Source organism: Phoca vitulina, unplaced genomic scaffold (assembly GCF_004348235.1).
Source record: "Phoca vitulina isolate PV1807 unplaced genomic scaffold, GSC_HSeal_1.0 scaffold2, whole genome shotgun sequence".
Taxonomy (NCBI): domain Eukaryota; kingdom Metazoa; phylum Chordata; class Mammalia; order Carnivora; family Phocidae; genus Phoca; species Phoca vitulina.
This window is the reverse complement of record NW_022589705.1, coordinates 6,666,649-6,688,481: the sequence shown is the minus strand read 5'-3', so window position 1 is coordinate 6,688,481 and position 21,833 is coordinate 6,666,649. Positions and strand designations below refer to the sequence as shown.

The following is a 21,833-nucleotide window of genomic DNA, read 5'->3' as shown; positions in this document are numbered from 1 at the left end:
ATAAGGGTATTTGTTGTTAGGACAAAGATGCCTCTGCTTTCATCAACTTCCCTGGCAGGACCTCGGGCTGTTACTTTGATTTCATCAGGATCATTGTTCCAATTAAATACACTGGCAGAAAAACTCATTCTCTTGGAAAAGAGTATTTGCCCTTTTAATATTTTATCCCTGATGTGCTTTCTAAGACGAATACACTTCAGTGTTGTAATTAAAACTCCTGCCAGTGCAACGCTTCAGTCCATGAAGGGAGGTCAGTTCTGCCCAGCTCTCCTGGATCGATGGGTACAGGACTGCTGCGGCCGGCTCAGCAAATCCCTGCCCATCGCTTGCCATGCACAAATGAAAGCACTTCAAATGACCTAACGTGCGCTCCTGCCACTCAGGAAATCGAATCGGGAGGCAAAGGAACGGCAGTAAGGGGGGGCCAGGAGAATGAGTCCAGGAAAATATGATATTGGAAGGGCATCTGCCACCTAGGGAAGGTGGTGCTCTGTTGGAGAAACACACCTGCCTTCCCTGGAGGATGGTTCTTGGCTCGCATGTGAAGTTATCAGAGAGGTGGTCTTAATCGGGGAAGGGGGGGTGGTGCCAGGGATGGGCTTCAGAGGGGTCTGCAAACTCCCTGAAATTATCTGCAGGCTTTGGTGTGAGTGTGTGTTTCAGGGAGCAGTATGTGTCTTCCCTCGCCGTTCAGAATGTCCCTCAAAATGTGGCGTTGCCTGAATATGACCCGAATAAACAGGTACTTGGACACTGAGATGTCAGGGCTTGGAAGGCCACGGGTCTTGGTGGAAGCCCAAGGTAGAAGGTGTCAGCCAGCCTCCTTTCTATTTCCCTGGACCCCCCACTGCAGACCCAGTCCTGGACCCAGCCTGACCATGGGGAGATGCCTGCCATGAGCCTGGCCCTTAGCAGGGGCAGCCAGGATCCCACACCACCAGGGCAGGCCCCCTGCCTACCAGGGAAGGGAAGCGAGGGGGAGGGAAGGCACACTTTGGGGTTAAGCACACTGCAGCACCCATTTACTTCCTACAACGCATGCGATTGTGCACATTATTGTCCCCATTTTCTAAAGGATGAAACGAAGCTTCAGAGAAATTCACTTGCCCAAGGGACTCAGCTGTTGGGTCAGGTGGGACCTCTGGGCTGTCCACAGAACCCTGGCTTTTCATGCTCCCATGATACACAAGATCCTTCGGGATCCACAACCTACCTGCTGGCTGTTCGGAACCGTCTGCAGACTTCCCCCAGCAGTACGTTTTCTCGTGCCTCTAAGCATTCGCATGTCCTGTTCCCACTGCCTGGAGTTCTCCCTCATGCACTGTTGACTTGAGAAAAATCTACTCACCTTCCCCACTCAGTTCAAGCCTCCTCTGTGCCCTGGAACCCTTCCCACCCTCCTCCCCATCTCTCGTTTCCCCCCAGTACCCCTCCCCCAGTACCCCCCACCCCGATTTAACTCAGTCCTTCCTTCTTCTCAGCTCCTAAACCACCACGCACACGTTTTCATTAAAGAACACATAGCACATTGGTTGTTTTCTTCTCTGTCCTTTTCATTAGAATGGGAACTCCATGAGGAAAAAATGTTTTTGTCTCTCTCATCTTTGGAAACAATGTAAAATCATATGCAGCCTTCGCTGCCGCTATTTAGAACTACTTATAATTCCGCAAATGCAGTAAGCTCCGCTCACCTCCTTGCTCTCTCCCGCACTGTGGTCCCACACCCAATACCATACCTGGTACGTAGAATGCACTCAATTAAAGTGTCTGGGATGTTGGTGGTTGAAAGGATGGGTTTGTTTTTTGTTTTTGTTTTTTCCCAAACTACACAAAACCCCCTCCTAATCATGTCTCCTTGTCACGCTTCTCAAAAATGTTCTGAATGAGGCACAACGTTTCAAAAGATGGCATATTAGCTTCTGAAGTAATCCGTCATTCACTAAAGGAGGGGAAGGTGGAAAGATGACAGAGCCAGACCTCTCCAGCCCTCTTGCGGCAGTGGAAAGAAGCAAGAATGCAAACAGGAGAGTAAGCCTCTCCAGGGAAATGTCCTCTAAAAGAAATGGCAACCAAATCAGACAAAGATAGATCCCTGGACATTTTTATTTCTTGACACAATTGGACAAAGCAGCGGGTTTCCATCCTCACTGCGCTCACTGAGCTGGGCCTTGATTTATCGCCTGTTCCATGGTCATGTTCCTCCCTCCTCAAGAAGAGAATTGCTGGAGGCTGGCTCCTCTCCCAGTAAGGTCACCAGAGGGCTGCTGAATGTGGGGGAATAGTGACTTCAGCAAAATCTCAAGGAAGATTTAGGGAAAATGAACTCTGTGTTGTGCCCGTTGGTAAGAAGCAGAGCTAACAAGACCACACGTGGGGAGCCTGGGGCTGCATCGCAAAGACAAAGGCAGGCTGGACCAGGCCTGGGAGACCAAGTCCTGTCCGGCACAGAACAGCTTCCCCAGGAGCTCCAGCAAGTGCAAGGGCCTTCGAGAAGGAGAGTCCATCACAGTCATCCCTACAACCAGCAACCCATCTACAGCCGGAGCCCAGACATTCCTGGTTGCCACTAATTTGCAGAAATTACCAGCAAAACCCAGTGATTCGTTCAATGACAGATGACAGAAGAGGAACAGAGGCAGTTTTTGTTTTTGTTTTTTTGAGAGAGAGAGAGAGCGAGCATGAGCGGGGTGAGGGGCAGGGAGAGAAGGAGGCTCTTCACTGAGCAGGGAGCCCGATGCGGGGCTCGATCCTGGGACTCCGGGATCATGACCTGAGCTGAAGGTAGACGCTTAACCCACTGAGCCACCCAGGCGCCCCAGAACAGTGGCAGTTTGTAACATGGAGCCTGATCTAAAATACACTCTGCCCTGCTTAGGCAATGCCCCTGATATATACTTCGCCTAGGTCTGGATTGACAGCAGGGCCTGGCCAGACTTCCCACCCCAGTGCCTTCCGTTTTCAACGGGACTTTTTTTTTTTTTTGGCAGTAATTTATTTTTAATTTTATTTTATTACATTATGTTATTCACCATACATCACATCATTAGTTTTTGATGTAGTGTTCCATGATTCATTGTTTGCATATAACACCCAGTGCTCCATTCAATAGGTGCCCTCGTTGATACCCATCACCAGGCTAATCCATCCCCCCACGCTGCTCCCCTTTAAAACCCTCAGTTTGTTTCTCAGAGTCCATAGTCTCTCATGGTTCATCCCCCACTCCAATTTCCCCCACTTCATTTTTCCCCTCCTACTATCTTCCTTTTTTTTTTTTTTAACATATAATGTATTATTTGTTTCAGAGGTACAGGTCTGTGATTCATCAGTCTTACATAATTCACAGCGCTCACCATAGCACATACCCTCCCCAATGTCTATCACCCAGCTACCACATCCCTCCCACCCCCCACCACACCAGCAAACTTCAGTTTGTTTCCTGAGATTAAGAATTCCTCATATCAGTGAGATCATATGATACTTGTCTTTCTCTGATTGACTTATTTCGCTTAGCATAATACCCTCTAGTTCCATCCACGTCATTGCAAATGGCAAGATATCATTCCTTTTGATGGCCGCATAATATTCCATTGTATATATATACCACATCTACTTTATCCATTCATCTGTTGATGGACATCTTGGCTCTTTCCATAGTTTGGCTATTGTGGACATTGCTACTATAAACATTGGGGTGCACATACCCCTTCGGACCACTACATTTGTATCTTTGGGGTAACTACCCAGTAGTGCAATTGCTGGGTCATAGGGTAGCTCTATTTTCAACTTTTTGAGGAACCTCCATACTGTTTTCCAGAGTGGCTGCACCAGCTTGCATTCCCACCAACAGTGTAGGAGGGTTCCCCTTTCTCCGCATCCTCGCCAACATCTATCGTTTCCTGACTTGTTAATTTTAGCCATTCTGACTGGTGTGAGGTGGTATCTCATTGAGGTTTTGATTTGGATTTCCCTGATGCCGAGTGATGTTCAGCACTTTTTCATGTGTCTGTTGGCCATTTGGATGTCTTTGCAGAAATGTCTGTTCATGTCTTCTGCCCATTTCTTGATTGGATTATTTGTTCTTTGGGTGTTGAGTTTGATAAGTTCTTTACAGATTTTGGATACTAGCCCTTTATCTGATATGTCATTTGCAAATCTTCTCCCATTCTGTCGGTTGTCTTTTGGTTTTGTTGACTGTTTCCTTTGCCTTGCAAAAGTTTTTTATCTTGATGAAGTCCCAATAGTTCATTTTTGCCCCTGCTTCCCTTGCCTTTGGCGATGTTTCTAGGAAGAAGTTGCTGCGGCTGAGGTCGAAGAGGTTGCTGCCTGTGTTCTCCTCTAGGATTTTGATGGATTCCTGTCTCACATTTAGGTTCAAAGGGACTTTTAAAAAAGTTTTTCTGTGTGTCACAGAGGTCTTCAGGCCACAGGTGGACCACTGCTCTGGACGGTTCATCCAGAAGAGGAACTTAAAATTGAAAGCATCTGGAGAAACCTTCCCCAGTTTTTGCTAAGGTGCCCAGAAATCAAGCTGGCAACAGAATCCTTCCTATGTCCTGTCTCAAACACGTTTATGGCTCTGCGTGTTTCATCCAAATGCCTGGATTCATAGTAGATAAAATCCAAGCCAATTCACTCCTTCACATTTTGGAAAAGGATGTGACACATAACTTTATAAAGTTAGCCTACCCCACACTCCCTGAAAGTTAGATGTGTGAACCCGAACAAGTCACTTTCTGGACTTCATTTTCTCCTCCCATACAATAAAGAAGTGGCACTTGATGGTCCACAGGGACACCTTGAACTCACTGACATTGTGAGTGTTGCCTATCTGACTAGGAGCAAATTTATTTTCCAACAACTTGCTTCCTTCTGGGTTGTATTAAGATAATGACTTTACTGGTTTTATAAAAATCTTGACCTTCTCCTCAACGTTGCTGGGAATCCACCTAAAACTGTTCTAAAAAATAAAATCTTGGGCGCCTGGGTGGCTCAGTTGGTTAAGCGACTGCCTTCGGCTCAGGTCATGATCCTGGAGTCCTGGGATCGAGTCCCACATCGGGCTCCTTGCTCAGCGAGGAGTCTGCTTCTCCCTCTGACCCTCCCCCGCCATGCTCGCTCTCTCTCTCATTCTCTCTCTCTCAAATAAATAAATAAATCTTTAAAAATAAATAAATAAATAAATAAATAAAATCTTAAGGGGTGCCTGGGTGGCTCAGTTGTCAAGCGTCTGCCTTCGGCTCGGGTCATGATCCCAGGGTCCTGGGATCGAGCCCTGCCTCGGGCTCCCTGCTCAGCAGGAAGCCTGCTTCTCCCTCTCCCATTCCCCCTGCTTGTGTTCCCTCTCTCACTGTGTCTCTCTTTGTCAAATAAATAAATAAAATCTTTAAAAAAATAAAATAAAAAATAAAATAAAATAAAATCTTAAAAAAACAAAAACAAAAAAGATACATATAAGAAATTCAAGCAAAATAAAACAGTACATAGAAGAAGGTTTTTTAAAAATTATCCTAAATACAATTATCTAGATATAAGCATCACTGACATTGTCAAACATTCTAGACATCTCTTTGTGCATGTATTCAGAGAGAAGCATGCATAGATGGATGGAAATAACTTTTCAAAAATGGGATTATAGCCTCTATGTTCGTGTTGGTAAAATTATTAAATTTAATATTATTTTGTAATTTAACATGAAAAAGAAATTGAAGTGAAATTGAAAATGCTCTATCATGAGAAATATGTAGTGACAAATGGTCACAACATTCTTGTCACTCCTCCCACTGAGAGGTGGAGTCTCTTCCTCCATGGCTTTGAATCTGAGTTGGGTCTGTAACTGCTTTGACCAATAGAATACCGTGGAAGTGATGCTGTTCCAATTCTGAGCCTAGCCTTTAAGAGAAGTAACCGTTTCTACTCCCTCCCTCTTGGAATCTAGACACTATGCTGTAAAGAAGCCCAAGCAGCTCCACAGACAGGCCAACAAGAAGAGAAATTGAGGCTAACAGCCGCAGCTGAGCTCCCAGCCAACAGACAGCGTGAACTTTGCCAGCCCTGTGAGTGAGCCATCTTGGAAGGGACTCCTCCAGCCCCAGGTGCCACCAGGCACAGGAGAGATGAACTGCTCCTACTCTGAGCTCTGCCCAAATTGCCAAATTGTGATCAATACAGGATTACTGTTGTTTCAAGCCACTAAGTTTTGAGATAGCTTGTGATACCACACTCGATAACTGAAACAAAATCCCCCTGCAGTCAAGAAAAAGATAAAAAGTTTAAGAGTTGGAGTTTCTCAATTATGTATTTCACTTTAGAAAATCTCAATCGACTCTAGCTATAAAAAAAAAAAACAACCCAGGGTTAGTTAGTCTTGGTTCTATATTTAAATGGTAAAATGTTTACCATGTGATTTTTCATCACAGTCCCTCAATTCCTAATTTCTATTATTTGGTTCGATCACTTGGTTGATGGATTTTAACCTCAAGTGCCTACCTCTGAAAAAGTGCTTATGGGTACTATCAAATACCGTTTCCCTAATTGCTCTGCTCTCCCTGTCCTTTTGCTTTGTATTTACTATTATCTGAAGGCTTTCCTTTCTGCCAACTTTTCCCAATTGGTACACAGAGTTAGAATGAAATAATATTGAATTACATGGTGGGAAAGTTATTTTCTTTTCACTCTCCTTCAGTTCTGTTTAAATCAAAGAGTCTTGGGGGGTGCCTTGCTGGCTCGGTTAGTAGAGCATACGACTCTTGATATCGGGTTGTAAGTTCAAGCCCTATGTTGGGTGTAGAGATTATTTAAAAATAAAAATCTTAAAAAAAATAAAAAATAAAAATAAAAATCTTAGGAGCGTCTGGGTGGCTCAGTCGGTTAAGCGTCCAACTCTTGATTTTAGCTCAGGTCATGATCTCAGGGTCGTGGGACTGAGCCCCACATCAGTGTCCGTACTCAGCAAGGAGTCTGCTTGAGATTCTCTCCCCTTTCCTCTGCCCCTCTCCCCAATCGCAGTCCCTCTCCCTCTCTCTAAAATAAATAAATAAATCTTTAAAAAATATAAAAATCTTAAAAAAAACTCAATCTAGCATTAGTGTATCTTCAACATCTTTCCAAATGTATGTAACCTTCCTTTTTAACAGTGAGGTCAAGTTTCAGCACCTTTAACAAGCAACAATGTAGAGCTAGAATTTAGTCATATTAATACACTTTCATTATATCTATTTTATTCTTTTTCTGAAGGGTTATATTGGGTTTCCACCTACTGTGGTGATATGAGGTTTCCTTTTAAAATAAATTTCTTAGGTTAAAAAAGTAATTTAAAGAAAATATTAAGTATACTATATAGAACAGATGGTACTTGAATATGGCACAATTAAGTCTGTGATACATGAAACTTGGCCTTTAGAGAAAACTTTTCTTTATCCTGTTAAAGAATCGGGACTCAACTCTTTTAAAAAAAAAAAAATGTTACAAATCTGTTCCATGGCTGTACTCCACCCAACGGGAGTATCCTCTCCCCTGTGATGGGGAGTCCTGGAGGCTGTGCTTCAATGTCAGCCCCAAATTGTTCATTCCCCACTTTAGCCACCTATCTACCCAACATCTCTTGCCACCCCCACCAAGTGAGAAGCAAGATGACGAAAAGGGAAGGTATCCGTGAGGTCAGCCTGGTGTCAATACTAAGAAAGGAACTTTACCTCGAGTGTTCCTTTGCTCTTCGGCCTGGCTTCCTGATTCCCACCCCAGCCCCAGCATTTTGTCTTATTTCTTTTCTTTTTTGTCTTCAAGAAAGCTAGGTTCAGGGGCGCCTGGGTAGCTCAGCCATTAAGCGTCTGCCTTCAGCTCAGGTCATGATCCCAGGGTCCTGGGATCGAGCCCCGCATCGGGCTCCCTGCTCCGCGGGAAGCCTGCTTCTCCCTCTCCCACTCCCCCTGCTTGTGTTCCTTCTCTCGCTAACTCTCTCTCTGTCAAATAAATAAATTAAATCTTTAAAAAAAAAAAAGAAAGCTGGGTTCCTATCTGTTGTAGGGATGACTAGTTTTGTGTGGTTGTGATTGTCCCAACTCCTCTCTTCGTTGTTCCCTTAGGCTGGGGACTGTCCTCCACCCACTCTTTCTAGATGCTTCCCTGCTTCTCCTCTCCACTCCCTCAGACCACATCTCTCCAGACTGAGAGGCGATTAGACAACTTTCAGAGTCGTTTTGACTCCTACTCTTTCCGTAGTGACAATTCTGGCTGATTGGGACAGAGCCTCATTGAGCTGCACCAGAATCTTCCATTTCTTTCTTTGACCATCTAATTTGCAAGTTTGTGGCATGAATTTGTAACCCTATCATTGTTTAGGTGGTGTCGGTGAGTTTTTTTTGTTACTACGGTTTCCACCGGTTTTTACATTTAATTTTTGCAAAGGAAGAGTCTGTGATCCTGCTTTTCTTCTCTCTCCTTCTTTTTTTGGCAAGATTTTTATGACCATTTGAGCTACATTTAGTCTAACCAAAGTGTTGGCCAAGATTTGGGGGCACAGTCAAAATAGAAAGCCCCTGAGTCTCCCACAAGGTTTTGTAAGGCAGTGTGGTTAGTGAGAGGCTATAGACCTGTTGAAGCCCAGCCCTGTCGCTTCTGGCTGTGTGACTTAGGGCAGGGCACTGAACTCATTCAGCCTCCACTTCTTTCCCTACAAAGTAGCTAACATGGTGCCTGTCCAATAACAAGGCCTCGGAAGATGTTAATCCCATTCCTCCTTCCTTCTTTTCTTCTAAACTTTCTCAGTGTCAGGACTGGCCAGACACAGGGGTAGTGAAAGTCAGCCCTGCTTTTTGTTTGTTCTGGGGACAAGGGACGCAGGGGTGAGTGTAAGGACTGATGTGAATCCAGATTAATCCCTGGGCAAAGAACCAGCCCCCGGTTTCCTGCCTCATAAAGAGTCTTGAGAGTCACACATCCTAGAGTGAGCACATTCCATTCTCCTGCCATGAAAACGAGGCAGTTGTGTCAAAGGCATGTGAAAGATAAGGAAAAGCCTTGACTGGGGTGATTCCAAAAGGAGTGCTGAGGAAGCCAGCTGTGGCCAGTCAGCTCTCTGGTTTATTCAAATTCTCCAGGCACCTTCTCTCTTTCTGTCACTCAGTCATACATGCATCCACACGCACACATGTTTACACATTGACACACGGTCACACCCAAATGTACACACATATACAAGCTCTCACACACAGACACATACATGTTCACACTCACTCTCATATACATGCAGACACACTCATGCACACACATGCACGCACACCCTCACTCACTCAAACACACGTTCCTATTAAACTCTTTGCCCTATTAAAGGAAAAAAGAGGGGCGCCTGGGTGGCTCAGTCGTTAAGCATCTGCCTTCGGCTCAGGTCATGATCCCAGGGTCCTGGGATTGAGCCCCACACTGGGCTTCCTGCTCCGCGGGAGGCCTGCTTCTCCCTCTCCCACTCCCCCTGCTTGTGTTCCTGCTCTTGCTAACTCTCTCTCTGTCAAATAAATAAATTAAATTAAAAAAAAAAAAAAGAAAAGAAAAAAGAAATCACTCTTGCTCTTTAGACATCAGGAAACAATACATCCTCAGTCACAGAACTACTCTGAAATGTTATCTTATCTGTTAGCACAGTGGCCTGGGAAATAGCCAACTCAATTAAAATGCAGGGACAGGGGTACCACGGCTCAGTTGGTTAAGCGGCTGACTCAATCTCAGCTCAGGTCATGATCTCAGGGTCATGGGATGGAGCCAAGCCCTGCCTTGGAGTCTGCTTGCCCCTCTCCCTCTGCTCCTCCCTCCACTCTCTTTCTCTCTCAAACAAAGACAGAGACACAGTGAGAGAGGGAACACAAGCAGGGGGAGTGGGAGAGGGAGAAACAGGCTTCCAGCTGAGCAGAGCCTGATGCGGGGCTCGATCCCAGGACCTTGGGATCATGACTTGAGCTGAATGAAGCCAGACGCTTAACGACTGAGCCACCCAGGCGCCCCCATAAATAAAATCTCTTAAATAAAATGCAGGGACAGCCAACTCCAGGAGTAAAAAAAAAAAAAAAAAAACCAACCTGGGTCAGAACAAGAGAGTAACTGGTTGCACTTATCCTTTCTTACCAATGACTGAATTCACAGTCCACTAAAAATACTTGAATCCTACAAAACCAAACCCCGAATTTTCTAGTTGAGTTTTGTAAAGCTCAAATATGATCATATTTATCTCAGGTAGTAGAAGACGAGTTCATTAAAATTACTTGTTAACCTAATTAGGTGACTGAGCTTAGCACCCATTTTAGGTTGGAGGATGGATGAGTGAGCAGGCCAGTGGCTTCATTTCCCTGAGACCTGTTGCGGAGATGATTTATTTGAGAAAGCTGCATCTTCAATTAGTGTGACTATCATAGCATCTGATTTATCGCATGTGCCTAAGATGCTGTAACCAAAGTATCATTACGCCCAGAGAGCCTTAAAGTTCCCATGAACCACATCAGCAATAAGTCTGTGTCACTGGGCAGACACAAAAGACATTGCCTTCTTACCCTGTAATGTCTTCCACTTCATTTAGATGCTTTTTTTTGACACAGTCATCCTTTTGGAGTGTGCTCTGGGAATCTCAGCAAGAATGCTGCTAACTCGAATCTATACGTAAATGTAATATATATGTGGTAGTCCTGTCTGAGCCAACCCAGGTTGCTATCACAGAGCTGGTGGGCTAAGACCCCCGTGGTGTCTCTTTGCCCAAGCTGGTGGTAGGAGGCATTTGGGGGCCAGGAGTACTAGTCGTCATGGCAGAGGTGCCAAGAAAAGGAAGGGAAAGGGCAGTCTCTGTCCCCGCCACGATCTCCTCACATTGGCTGGTTCCTGCCAACAGTGTTGGCTAACAGACTCGATTGGATCTCCTGTGGAGAGAGGGGTTAGGACAGAAAGCCAGAGGAGCAGCTTTCATGAAAGTTCTGGCAAAATTCTGGGCACAGCTGAGGCGGAGGCACGCAAGCACAGCCAAGCGGGGGTAGAGGGGTCACCGCCCCCGTTTCCACCACAACATGGCAGCGGGGTCTGGCAGGCGCTGTAAAGCTGCACGAACAGTGTGGTAACCACTCCTGTCATGGGGGCAGAAGACTCAGTCTCTTGAGGGCCACCAGCAACAGTAGAGACTGGTAGCCTCTCTTGAGGGCTTGTGTACCAGGGGCTTCCATGAGAAGATCAAGCAAAAGAACTTGAGGAGACTCTTCCCGAGTACTTATGGGTTATCCATGGAGACTCGCAGAAACACTGGGGACATTGAAAGTCTGGTGGATTGAAATCCTCCCTTCTCCCAGAGAAGTGCCAACTTCACATCTTTTGTTCCCTCCACCAAGTGAAACCTTGGACATTCAGGTACCCTACACACTCCACAATCAGTACCTAAATGCCCAAACCTGTATGAGGAGACTGGCTGCTCCTGGGAACACAGCTAGACTGCACGTCCCAGCCTCCCCTGCGGTCAAGTGTCTCCAAGTGACCACACCTTGGCAAATGGAATGTAAGCGGGAAAAACATGGCCACTTCCAGGCCTGGCGCATAATAACCTCCCACTTGTTGTGACCTGTCTCTTTTCGCATCTCTTAGCTGAACTGGAGAGAACTCCCAGGACCTAGATAGAGGCGGGCACACAGTATGGCTCACAGGATGGAAGGAGCCCAGTCCCTGAGTTTTTCCACAGAGAAAGGCACCTGACCACAAATACATTGGTGGGACATAAGCAAAACAATAAACTTCTACTGTGCTAAGCCACGGAGATGTGGGGATTGTTTCTTATAAAAGCCAATGTTGCTTCCCTTACCTATTATACCACAAAAGTATTATTAGCTCCAACTACAAAGGAGGACACTGAAATTCACAGGAGTTAAGTCAGCAGTTCTTAACAGTGATTTTGACCCCCAAGGGACAGGTAGCAATGCCTGAAGACATTTTGGCTGTCACAACTGGGGGAGGGGGTCGGGTGTGCTCCTGGCACCGAGGCTGAGGAGGCACATCCTACATCCTACAGCACCCTGGACAGCTCCACAACAGAGAATTATCTGACCCCAAAGGTTGATTGTGCTGAGGTTGAAAAATCCCAGGATAAGTGACTTGTCTAAGATCACTGAACTAGGAGTAGGTGGCTCCTAACCTTAATGAGTTTGAAGGAAGACTAACACCGGTATTTCCTTCCGAATCAACAGTGACCAGAAAACAAGTGCCTGAAAATAAGTGAACATGTTTGCAGTCATAACCAGATGCCAAGCCTCAGGAACTGCAGATAGAAGGTCTTTCCATTTCACTGCTGGGTCCTTACAGCCTTCTACATTATTGAACAAACAACCAATTTTTTCTGCTTCCAAAAGTAATATATATTTTTGAAGACATTACTAAACAATAAAAAGTTTCCTCTATTCCATCAGCTTGAGGAAGTCATGATAGGTAATTCCATTCATTTCTATTCCATCTTTCTACGGGAGGACACTTCCAGATGAGATTAGCATTTGAATCCACGGACTCAGTAAATTGTCCTTCTAATGTGGGTGGGCACCATCCAATCCACTGAGGGCCTGAATAGAAGAAAAGGTAGAAGAAGCAGGAATTTGCCTTCTTTTTTTTTTTTCTCTGCCCCACTGTTGAGCTGGGACATCCCATTTCATCTTCTTCTGCCCCCAGACTAGCATTTACACCATCTTGAGCTCCCTTGGTTCTCCGGCCTTCAGCCTCAGACAGAATTACATCACAGGACTTCCTTGGTCTCCAGCTTATAGATGGCAGATCGTGGGGCTTCTCACCTTCATAGCTGCATGAGCCAATTCCTCATAAGAAATTTTATATATATATATATTTTGTTTGTTTGTTTGTTTTTTGTTTTTGTTTTTATGGAACGCTTCATGAATTTGCAAGTCATCCTTATGCAGGGGCTACGCTAATCTTCTCTGTATTGTTCCAGTTTTAGTATATGCGCTGCCGAAGCGAGCACAAGCCCCTATTTGTTCTGTTTCTCTGGAGAACCTTGACTAACACAGCCAACATTTCCATATATTTAAGGAAGATAAGACACATGCACACATACACACATACATGCATATACACCTGTATTAGAGACAGCTAGAATAAAATTTGTGTTCTCTCTTCCTCCTGAGAGCGCATGGAGAATACACTTCCCAGCATGCTTTACAGGTGGATGCGTTCATCTGACTGAGGCTAGCCAATGTGAACAAGAAATATACTTCCACTGTGTGCATGCGGGGCCTGTGGGTTATACGTGCTAACATACTGCCCTGCAACTTGCTTCTTTGACTTAAAAATATATCTCGAACATGTTTCCATGTCGGTACATACACCATATTTTTTATAAGACATACTTTATTCCCCACAATTTAACTTTTCTGAAATTGGGAGAATATCTCATATTTGAGAAGTACAGTTCCCCAAAAAGTTTCCATTAATTGATTAAGGGCGTGTTAGAATCAAGCAAAACTCTTACTTTTTAGGGCTTTAAAAAAATATTACAAATGTCTTGTTGCTGTTAAAAGTCAAAATAGTAGCACAAGATTTTAAAGGGAAGGAAAAGTCTCCAGTATAGCAGAAATGTTCAGACAGAATAGCTCTTCACTTGAAGTTCGGTTGAAATAGTTTTGCTAATGAGGAGGCAGAATACCCACAATCAGATCCCCAATGCGAATAAGTAGGGAAAGTCTTGATTTTAAGTAGTTCAGTCCTATCCAGCTTTAATCTTGGAACTACTCGGGATATAACCAATAATTGCAATGAAGATTTTTTAATGGCCCATCAAGGGGGACTATCCAAACCAACCAAACTTGAAAAATATCAAGAGAGCATTTCAATGAAGGATTTAAGTGGTACGGCATGAGACAGAGATACCAAATCAACCAATTGGGTGAACCATCTCCAAAAAACATTGCGAATCCCTAGTTTTAAGGCTATATCTCATTTATGTTTAAGAAGAGCTACACAAATTCTAAACTTCTTTAAATTACAAAGCACATTTGATATCATATGAGAAATGGAATGTTGGCCCTAGATTTGTGGGTCAGAAGACTACTCTCTCCTTAAAGGCTTTTGAAATCTGCACATAAGAAAGACTTTTTTTGCAGGACTCGCTCCATAAAACATTAAACATGAAAAAAAAAATAAGCAAGATGCACAGAGGTAAAACTTGACATATTAAAATTAATTTTCATTACCAAATGCATTTGCTATTTTCTCTCCAAGGCAATGAGGGGCTTTGTGGTCACTATACAATTCTGTTTTGCTTCTTTTGGTGGTTTCTGAGGTCCCTGGAATCCCTAAATTATTCTCTCTGAAATATGTTTCCTTTGGTAAAGCAGATTTTTTTTTCTCACAGAAAGAACTGGTCGTTCAAAAATGCCTTTTTTGGGTACAGAATAAAATATTCATCAAACCTTGCCTCCCCATCTCCCAACATCTGTTTATTAAAACTTGTTGTCAAAAGTCTCAGGGTGTCAAACAAAGTTCCCAGGTGAAAGTGAAAATAATGGAAATAACTGATTTACATGATGATTTTTATATTCCCAGTCCACTTTTTCAACATTCCACAAATCTTTATGTTTGTACAGAACATGACCCCTGGAGTTTTCCTCCCTCTCAATCTCTAGTTATGCCATAAACATGCAACAGTCAAGAACTGAGGAGTCTTGGGCTAGAATTTACTGAGGAAGATATGTAGGACGCAGCTTACAGGATTTTATAAGGTAAATTCCAGAAGCTCCCCACCCAATGTCAATTTAGACAAATGGAAAAAAAAAATGTAACTTCTTTGGAAGATGTGGTTTGTAAAGCTGGCTGAGCCAACGTCTTCAAAATAAGAAAGCCGGCAACTCACTATTAATAGGCAATATTAATACCCTTGAAGCATGTGGTTTCTCTGGTGGTGAGTAATGAAAACCATTTGATTTTTCTGTCCAAGTAATAGCCAGTCTTGTTCAAGGAAACTCGTTTTATTTGAAGCTTTGGGATTGTTGGGAGTTTTTTCCTTGGTTGAAAAAAAATATAAACTGAGAATTGAATGATTCGTACTTCTTTCTTTACTCTAAGAAGGAGAAAACTGCCTATTCTCTCAGCATCCTCTGTGGAATTTGTATTCACTGGAGACTAGATAACTTGACTTGCTTTATTTCATCCATGTAACAAACATTTTTATACAGCGTTCATTTTGTGCTAAGTACTGTTCCAAGCACTTCACATGTATTAATGCCACTAATTCTGACACTCATATAGGATTTTCCTGATAATTTTTTTTCCCCAAAACTTAAGAAAACAGTGAGTTATTGCTGTGGATAGGACTAATATTTCAATGTAAGTCTTCTTGTCTTTGGGATTATCCCAAGCAGATAGAAATGAAAAAAACAGAAAGTTAACCTCCAAAATATGACGTGGGGATCATTATCAGTAGAGAAATGACAAACAGAAGAGTGTCCATAAAGGTAAATATTTAACTCTGATAGAGCTTATAGTTTAGGACATTTGTGTAAAGACAGGTTAAATTCCGACCATATAAGCTAACTAGTCTGTATTTATTGTGTCAAAAAATCAGAAATTTGTCACAAATATACCATAAAATGCACTTAGAGAAAATAGGATAGAATGCCATCATGTGATTGAATGCTATCATTCCTGCGTGATGGAAGACCAAGGTCCTAGTTTGGTCTTTCCAGTTTTGTATGTATCTTGAGTTGCGTCAATGTGTGTGTTATAACACCTCCCTTAAGGAAAGTTGAGGATTGGCCAGATGACTTCCTGAAGTCCCCACAGTTTGAGTTCATTTCATGCATCAGTGTATTCTCTTCTAGCACACTGGTCTTCAAACTGGGATTCATGGAACACTAGATTGACACAAAAATAAATCCTTCCCAAAAAGTATGTTTCAGAAATGCTTCATATTATGTGGCCCTCCTGGAGATGTCCACTATACCAAAGACTCTGAGGAATCCTACAGGAAAGGAATTTAACCCAAACTTAGTGTTGCAGGAACATAGCTAGAACCACTGGCTTACCTGGTGAGCTCTGGACGATCTGCTTCAAAGCATCAGGACAAGCACATTGCAGAGAATGGAGTTAGGACCTGCGTTTGGGGGTTTCTTTGGTGGTGGTGTTCTCTTTGGGTTCTTGGGTGCAGAAGTTTGACTTAATCATACTTCTCAGTTCATGACCTGTGATACTGTGGTTTATAAGAAGAAATATGTATTTGGTCTTTGTCCCCCTCCCCTGGCACTGAGCTCCTAAAACCCTTGGAATTTCCCAAGTGATAAGGTGTCTCTTGTTATTCATAATAAGCCCCTTTCAACCATACCAGAGTTTATGTTAATAGGGTGACTTTCAGAAAGTCCCAAAGGAAGGGGGCTGGTTGCTAGGGAGACCAACCACGTGATTAGGGGGTTGGTACTTTCAGCTCCAACCCCCAACCTCCAGGAAAGGTACAGGGATTGGAGGTGGAGTTAACCCCTAATGTCAATGATTTGACCAATCATGCCTCTGTAATGAAGTGTCCATAAAAACCCAAAAGGACCGAGCTCAGAGAGCTTCCCAGTTGGTGAACATGTGGAGGTATTGGGAAAGTGGGGCCCAGGGAGGGCCTGGAAGTCTGCACCCCCTCCCTCATACCTTGTCACAGGCATCTCTTCCATCTGGCCATTCCTGACTTATAACCTTTTATAATAAACTGGTAATCTAGTAAGTAACATGTTTTCCTGAGTTCTAGGAGCTGCTCTAGCAAATTAATGGAAACTGAGGAGGGGATTGTGGGAACTTCCCACTCACAGCAAATCAGTCAGAAGCATAAGCTACAACCTGGACTTACAATTGGTGTCCAAGGTGAGGGAGGGGGCAGGGGACAGTCTTGTGGGACTGAGCCATAACCTGTAGGATCCGACACTATCTCCAGGTCAACAGTGTCAGAGCTGAACTGAATTATAGGATACCCATCTGGTGTCTGGAGAACCTGAGAATTGCTTGATGTGGGAAAAACACAAATTTAGAGTGCAGTCTTGAGGTAATGTGAGGGGACAGGAGATGCAAGAAGCTTTCCTTTACATGACCCATTTTCACAACGGTCCAAGCAAGACCCCTCTCTGCTCTTCGTTTTATTTATCCCTGTTTTTTTAAAATTTACCTGAGGTTTATTTAATCAGATATGGTAAGATACACAGACATGGAAATGACTATCATGAAGGAAAAAGTTTTATACTCACAGATCCTTAAAAACAGGAGGCACGCCATGCCATGCAGGGCCAAACAGGAAGGCACCAGAGTTGGTCAGGAGGCAGAGGGAGCAGGGGGACAACGTGGGCAAGAGCCTTCATTGTGGTTTTCATGGGAAAGCAAGGCAAGCTGGGTCAGCAAGCGTAGGCTGACTAGTTTGAAGAACTGAAGCAGGCTCTGGGGCGTAGGGAAAGTCCCTAGTTGTCTGGGAGCTAATCCCTGTGTGATCAGGGCAGGTGGATGGCCCTGAATGTCAGAATGCCCTAAGAGCCAGAAGAAGATGATTTAGAGTGCGAGTTCTGGATTAGTTGATTTGCATATGAAAGATACACTCCCTGGTGAGTTGTTTGCTCTCACTAGCAATTAAATAGCTAGCCCTGGGGTCAGCAAGGCCCCAATGTCAAAACATCAGAATAAAAAGACAAGTTTACTACAATCTCTGATTTCTGCTCTCACTCCCTCCTCCCCAAAACAAACCCATTCTACAGTATTTGGTATATGTCCTTGGAAATATAAATATGCTTGTAAAATATGAAGTGAGCTTCATGTATACGATTTTTTATTTTATTTTATTTATTTATTTGACAGAGAGAGGCACAGCGAGAGAGGGAACACAAGCAGGGGGAGTGGGAGAGGGAGAAGCAAGCTTCCCACCGAGCAGGGAGCCCGATCCAGGGCTCCATCCCAGGACACCGAGATCATGACCTGAGCCAAAGGCAGACGCTTGACCGACTGAGCCACCCAGGCACCCCTCATGTATATGATTTTAAGTTGCATAGATAGTATTGTGCTAGAAGCTCATTCTCTTTCTTTTTTCATTCAACCTTGTGTTTTGAAGATGCATCCATGTTGCATTATAATCATCTCATTTTAGCATGTAGCATCTAGCAGCAGGATCATATTTCTTAGGCTGCACGTGACTTACCCATCCTTTAATGGAGGATGCTTGGTTGCTTCCAACTCCTCACCAAGAAAAATGCTTCAGTATTTCCTTACATGAGAATTTCTCTGGAAAGCAGCTACCATGTTGAAGGGCAGATGAACACTTAATTTCACCAAGTACAACTTTGCTCTCCAGGATGGTTGTGCCAGTTTATACCAAAGCCACAGGGCCTGGGGTCCTCATTTCCCCACACGTGCTGACATAGCTAAGACACGTATCATTGTAGAGTATCCATGTGGTGTCAGCTTTAAATTGTTGCACCAGGCATACACAAGCAAGTACAAGATCAGCTGCCCTGCATTTGGGTCTCTTAGACTGTTTCAAATTGCCCTCGGTGCCAAAAGACTAGATTGTGAAAGTACCAAACTTAACTTCTGTGGCATCGCCACAGGCTCAAGAGGCTCCATGTGGTCCCAAGTTGGCTCTGATTTGTTGACATAAACCCCAAGTATGGCTTGGAGATTCAGAGACCCAAACTGTGGCTTCACCCGTTGTAGAGTGACAGAGTTTATTACTGAAAGAACCAAGAGGAATGAGGAATCTTACTTTAAAGACAATATAGCATTTTCTTGTGTTAGATAGAAAAATAGTTCAATGAAATTATTTCAAAATCAAAGAGTAAGAAGGTAATATAAAAATAGTGTGTATGAAATCTTCTGACTGTAGGGATCAGATTTTCTCAAGAAATCAAAGAAGAAGTAAAGTAATTCGAAAAGCATGCCTCATTCTTATACTCAGGACATGAATAGAGGAGGAATGAAAACAAAAATAAAGGCCAAGTAAACTACAGAAAGAGACAGATTTCCTTTGAAGGAAAGTTGAGATCTCAGAAGATCGGATGGGCTAACATATAAAAAAAATGATGGAAATGGAGAAATGTGTTTTACATGTTACTAGATCAGAAAGAGTGAATTGCCCCCAGTGAAACCTAACATAAAAAGTGAGGTAAGATCAGAGAAAGAGTTTGGAAGCCTTCCCCAGAAGTAGTGGGGATCTGGGAAACTCTTGAGTGGTGTCCTCTCAAACCTGCATCTAAAAGGTCTAGTGAGAACAGTTGGGGGAACCCCCCTTGTAGACTGGAACCGCTGGACCAAGGAGCTAGGAAAGTCTGGATCAATGTCAGGGAGGACCATGTAGAATTAGTGTAAATTACTGAGTTGCAAGATGATGCAGTCATTATGGGAGGAGAAAGGACGGGTCCTGTGTCCTGCATATCAATCTGTGGACTTATTATTCATGGGACACAAAGGGAAGGTGCAGACAGACAAGACCAGCTACAGGAGAGTGAGACAGGCCAGTCCCAGCCAGAGACCAGGTCTGCAGTGGGTGCCGGCCTGGCAAGGGACCATCTCCTGGGTGGGATGATCTGAGGCAGGAAGGTAAGGATGGTCATGATGTGTGCCATCAGTGAACGTTTTGGGGCACACTCAGACCTCATTAATTTCCTATCTTTCTCTCTGGGAGATCTGAAAGACAAAATGAAGACTAATATATATTTTTAATGTCTGACAGAAAGCAAATAAGAGAAACAAGGAGGACAGCATTTAACTCCAGCAAGCAGTGCAAATGTTCATTAACTCCGCCACCAGCAGGAAGACCCAAGAGCTAGCTCCCCTCAACATTCACAGGCTCCCCAGCACAGTGCCAGCAGTATGGATCCCACCAAGCCACCATCCTTCCTGGCCTCAACCACACAGAGCCAAGACCCCAGATCACCCCCTAAGAACCCAGATTCCCATCCTCCTGTAGGTCATACATTCCCTTCTCTCACACTCCCATCCTCAATTCTTCCCCTGTGTCCACTGGGACTCAGCTGCCCTCAGCCGTCAACCCTAGATCCTCACCTCTTCTCTGAACAGCTGGTTCACCTTCCTGCAGTGGTGGATACCTGGCTCTACCTGAGAACAGGACCTCCCCTGAAGCTTTCCCTCTGGGCCTGGGAGAGGGGAAGAGTCTTCCTCACATCTCATTATCATTTCCAGGCATTGTTCCCCACGCCTTCCCTAAGATCCCCACTCCTTGCCCAGCTTCTGTGACTCTCATGCCAGAATATACTTCCCAGGGTTTCCTCTCACACTGGGCTCACTGTCTTTTTCCCCACTACTCCTCCCATTATTATTCTCAGATTTCCTTCCAACACTCTGGCCTCTCAGCAACTTGACCTCCTCTTCTGAAATGACTTTGTCTTCGACCACACCTCAGCCACCCACTCATGTGGCTGTATTCCTTGTTGTTACCCATAACTGCACCCCTCCATGCTTACAATTGCAAGCATTCTCATCCTGTGTCTGCCACTTCCTACTTCCTATCTTCCCACACCATTCACTCTAATAATCCAACTCCAGAGGGAGAGAGAATTACCAATATCATGAAAGATGAAAGAGGTGATATCACTATAGATCCTAAAGACATTTAAAAAATAACAAAGGGATATTACAAACACCTATGTGCCAATTAATTTGACTACTTAGTTGAAAGGGAAAAAAATTTTGAGAGATATACGTTATAAAAATGACACAAGAAAAATAGAAAATATGAAAATATCTACATCAAAGAAATTTATAACTAAAATGTTCCCATAATGAAAACTCCAGGTCAAATGGTGAATTCTTTCAAACATTTAGGAAAGAAATAATGTCAGGATGGCTGGGTGGCTCAGTTGGTTAAGCATCTGCCTTGGGTTCAGGTCATGATCCCAGGGTCCTGGGATCAAGTTTCGCATCAGGCTGCTTGCTCAACTGGGAGCCTGCTTCTCCCTCTACCTGCTTCTCCCCCTGCTTGTGCTCTCTCTCTCTCTGACAAATAAATAAATAAAATCTGAAAGAAAGAAAGAGAAAGAAAGAAAGAAAGAAAAGATAGGAAGGTTGGAAGGAAGGAAGGAAGGAGAGAGTGAGAGAAAGAAAGAAAGAAAGAGAAAGAAAGAAGAAAGAAAGAAAGAAGAAAGAAAGAAAGAAAGAAAGAAAGAAAGAAAGAAGAAAGAAAGAAAGAAAGAAAGAAAGAAAGAAAGAAAGAAAGAAAGAAAGAAGAAAAGCCAATCCTATACAAACTCTTTCAGGAAAAAAAAATGGAGGAAAAAAATCAATTCCCATCTCATTTTATGAGGCCAATATCACCTTGATATCAAAAACAGAAAAAGATAGAAAGTTAAACTATAGACCAATATCCCTCATGAACATAAATGTAAAAATTCTTTTTTTTTTTTAAAGTAATCTCTATGCCCAAACTCATGACCACAATATCAAGAACCACATGCTCTACCAATTGAGCCAGCCAGGTACCCCAAGGTAAAAATTCTTAATAAAATATTAGCAAATTTCATTCAATAACAATTTAAAATTAATACACTATGACCAGTGGGGCTCATCCTAGGAATGCGAAATTGGTTTAACATTCAAAAATCAGTGTAATTTAGCATGTTAACATAATTAAAGAGAAAACTATATGATCATCTCAATAGATACAGAAAAAACATCTGACAAAATTTAATACCCATACATGATTTTAAAAAATAACAAAGCAGGAATAGAGGAAAACTTCCTCAACCTGATAAAGTGCATCTATGAAAAACCTACAGCTAATAACATACTCAACGGTAAAAGACTGAATGCTTTCTCTCAAATATCAGAAACAAAACAAAGATGTCCATTCT

The 21,833-nt window shown here is 43.4% G+C and overlaps 1 non-coding gene across 1 annotated transcript; it reads right to left on the bottom strand.

The window, feature by feature from the left end:
• Positions 1-12,872: 12,872 nt before the first annotated feature.
• Positions 12,873-12,979, bottom strand: LOC116626794. The gene has a single exon (XR_004298337.1). It is a non-coding gene; the product is annotated as a U6 spliceosomal RNA (small nuclear RNA).
• Between the last annotated feature and the right edge of the window lie 8,854 nt (positions 12,980-21,833).